The sequence below is a fragment of the Coregonus lavaretus genome (genome assembly GCF_964263955.1).
Source record: "Coregonus lavaretus genome assembly, chromosome: 6".
NCBI classification, from domain to species: Eukaryota; Metazoa; Chordata; class Actinopteri; order Salmoniformes; family Salmonidae; genus Coregonus; species Coregonus lavaretus.
Window position 1 is genome coordinate 38,126,606 of NC_139993.1, and position 3,837 is coordinate 38,130,442.

The 3,837-nt window shown below is 40.6% G+C and overlaps 1 pseudogene across 1 annotated transcript; it reads left to right on the top strand.

Moving 5' to 3' along the window:
• Positions 1-698: 698 nt before the first annotated feature.
• Positions 699-1,695, top strand: LOC311131038 (G-protein coupled receptor 55-like; annotated as a pseudogene). Its single transcript has one exon. The product of its transcript is annotated as a G-protein coupled receptor 55-like (transcript).
• Positions 1,696-3,837: the final 2,142 nt, after the last annotated feature.

Sequence of the window (3,837 nt, forward strand, 5' to 3'; positions counted from 1 at the left end):
ACATTGTCTTGAGGTTAAAATAACTTCTCATATTGTGACTGTGTATAGTGAGGTAATATAAAACAGAAAAAGATCAAGGCAATTTCAGAGCTTTTGGCTCTTTCGTTATTGTTGAAATATTCTTAGGCTTTAATGTATGTCTGTCAAATTGTTACTCTCTGGTGATATTATACCTACGCAGTTCTACACTTTGAAATGCAAATAGACTGCAGTCTATCAAAGGCAACTTCCTTTTTCTGTTGTCAAGGGGACACTGCTTGAAGGAAACTTCAAGCTTCTCACACAGCTTCAAGAAGGAGACAGAGTCTTAACTTACAGGTGAAAATCATCTGTATGCTTGGTGGCTGGAAATCGCATTAAAAGGCTGTCTTTGTCAGAGTTCCTCTCATTTTAAGGTAGGACATTTATTAACAGTCAGAACAAACAGAAAGAACTATGTGTTTTTAATTGAAGTGTGAAGTACAGACCAAGTGAGAACTGTTACAATTGTAGTGTATGTAACGATTCTTAGCCTCTGAACCCTAAAACAGCAATCGACTCACTGATGTTGATTGTAACTTTGACTTTTAGTAATACGTGCTTGAAATAGAAACACATTACCAACTTCATAAGAATCTAAAGACCATAATGTTAGCCTTCATCAATAAAACATCATAATATCAGACTAACTGACCATGCTCTTCACCATAGTGAGAATGATGTCCAACCATTCACATGGACCACACCTCTGTAACACCAACATGTTGGAGGAGGTGAGGCTATTCCAGAGGGTTGTGTACAGCCCTGTGTTTCTGCTGGGTCTGGTCCTGAACCTCTCTGCTCTGAGGGTGTTCTACTGTAAGAGAGACAGCTGGACAGACACACACATCTACATGTTCAACCTGGCTGTGGCCGACTGTGCCCTCATCACCTTCCTGCCCTTCAGGATCTACCACACCTTCTTCAACCTGGACTCTCCTGGCCTCTGTGTTGTTCTGGTTCTCATCCACTTCACCAACATGTACGCTAGTATCTTCACTGTTATGGCTATCAGTATCCAGAGATTCATCGCCATTCAGTTTCCCTTCCACTCCAGGAGAATGGGCTCCAAGAAACAAGTGGCTGTTGTAGTGTGTGTGATGATATGGGTAACTATTGTGGTCCTATGTGTGATATTCAGGGAGCACAACAGACCTGAATACAGACTGGCCTGCTTTGAGAGAGACCGTCCGTTTCCACTGGGCTACATTCTGACTCTGGAGATACTGGGATATGTGGTTCCTTTTCTCACAATGCTCCTTTGTTCATTGCAGACGATCTGCACTCTGCTGGCCAAGAAGGACATGCACTCAAATGAGGACAACAGGAAAAGTATTAGAATAATATCAGCCAATTTGGTAGTCTTTTTCATCTGTTACACTCCTATCCATATTGCATTTTTCATGAAGTTCTATGTTGCCTCCAAAGTCCCGCTTGACTGCCAACAGTATAATTTGATGCATAACTTTTATCATGTCTCAGAAGGGATTGCCACAACAAACTGCTGTTTAGATGCTATTGGATATTTCTTCTTAGTGAAGGAGTTCCGCAAGGAACTGATCCCAGGGAGGTCAGTGCAAAGAGCGAACCGAGACTCTCCAGAGAGAATTGCTCTCTCTAGAACTGGATAGGAATGGAGAGGAATTATCAGCTACTGTATATTCTGTTTTGGCCTAGAGAATGCTGTCACTTGAAAAATCATAAAAATCTGATGGTTATATAGATATATGAATTATATACACATTTTCCTACTGTGTAGGTGTCTGGTGTCGTCTTTTTCAAACAACTGAAGGGTAGCTTAAAATGTTAAAAACAGTTCTGCTTTTCTGGACTTAACTTTTGGCAGGCTAATGTCTCCCCCTTGTGTTCAGCCTGGTCATCGCACCCTGCTTTATGCTAAAATACATTCCCATTAATATTGAATGATAGATATTTACATGGTTTATACTGAATAATCAATATTGACATTGTTTATATTTGATAATGGAAATTGACATGGCTTCTAAAATCAGATAAAAATTGTTGAGGCAATATAAGTGAGAATACAAATGCCCCATTATAGAAATTATATACAGTCAACATTGAAAGAGAGTCATGTACACTGAGTGTACAAAACATTAATGACACCTTCCTAATATTGAGTTGCACTGCCGAAAGCACTCCACAGGGATGCTGGCCCATGTTGACTCCAATGCTTCCCACAGTTGTGTCAAGTTGGCTGGATGTCCTCTGGGTGGTGGACCATTCTTGATACACATGGGAAAATGTTGAGTGTGAAAAACCCAGCAGCATTGCAGTTCTTGACACAAACCAGTGCGCCTGGCTAGGGCTGTGGCGTCACGAAATTTCATCAGCCGGTGATTGTCAAGCAAATAACTGTCGGTCTCACGGTAATTGACTGTTAATTAGACAAAGGAGCTGATCGTGGACTACAGGAAAAGGCGAGCCGAACAAGCTCCCATGAACATTGACGGGGCTGTAGCGGCGGGGGTCGAGAGTTTCACCAACAAACTATCATGGTCCAAACACACCAAGACAGTCGTGAAGAGGGCACGACAACACCTTTTCCCCCTCAGGAGACGGAAAGATTTGGCATGGGTCCCCCGCACATTGACTTGGTACCGGTACCACCTGTATATAGCCTCGTTATTGTTCTTTTATTGTGTTACTTTTTATTATTATTTTATTTTTTATTTTTTAACTTTAGTTTATTTAGTAAATATTTTCTTAACTCTATTTCTTGAACTGCATTGTTGGTTATCGGCTTGTAAGTACACCTGTTGTATTTGGCGCATGTGACCAATACAATTTGATTTGATTTGATTTGATTCGATTAACATAAACATATTTAGCACCTCCTGGCTTCCACACATAGCCTACAAGCCACTGATGCAGACCTTTGGAACAACTACATTTTAAAAGGTCTAATAAATCCATGTAATATAGCATACACCTTCACAATAAATCCATTATATATGAAGAAAATGTAGTCTATTTCAGAAGAACAGAATAGCATACTCTGAGTTGTCCTTATGTTACGTCCTGATCTGGCTATGCCATATGGCTGTGGGCTACACTTATTCATTTAGCAGACAAGATTTGGTTAGAATTCCGTGGCATTATTTTACAGTATGAAGAATACAATTGAACAAAGCTGAATAAAATAGAAAGGATATTTTCTCCAAACGATTTGAGGGAGTGCACGCGTGGCTATTCTGTGTTGAGCGGTTAACAAAGAAATAGGTACTCCTATATGCTTAATTTAGAGTTATTAATGTAACTTTAGTTGTTCTACAAATGTTGGGCTATATGTTTTGATTTTTAATACATTGTAAGGCTGCATGATTTTAAAAAAGTCGCTTGAAGGCATGAGCTCTGGTTTGTTTTTTGGCGCAGGCTGTACACACTTAATCAGTCTCTCATTCACAATTTGACAAGCACTTGATAATGCCTCGAATTTCCCAGCGGCATCTCCTTTGTGTGGCCATAATGCACCCTAAAAGAATCCATGCCTTTTGCGGCCAGTGGCCGTTGTTCCCGTCTCCCTGAGTGCTGCGTGCTCTGAAGCACCTCTCACTCACATGGTTCTCCATCACGTGATCGGGTATTTCTCACAGGCTACAAGTGAAGACAGACACTTCGGGGACGCAACTACCTGCATTCTTATCCAATTCCGAGGTGCATATTGAAGATATTGGAGGAACTGTCCACATTTACTTTTGGTCAGCCAACAAGATGAGTAGTCCTAACAAACAGCAAAAGCACTAGCCTATGTCAATCAACTATCCTCCATAGTACAAAAGTTGACCTATTCTATTC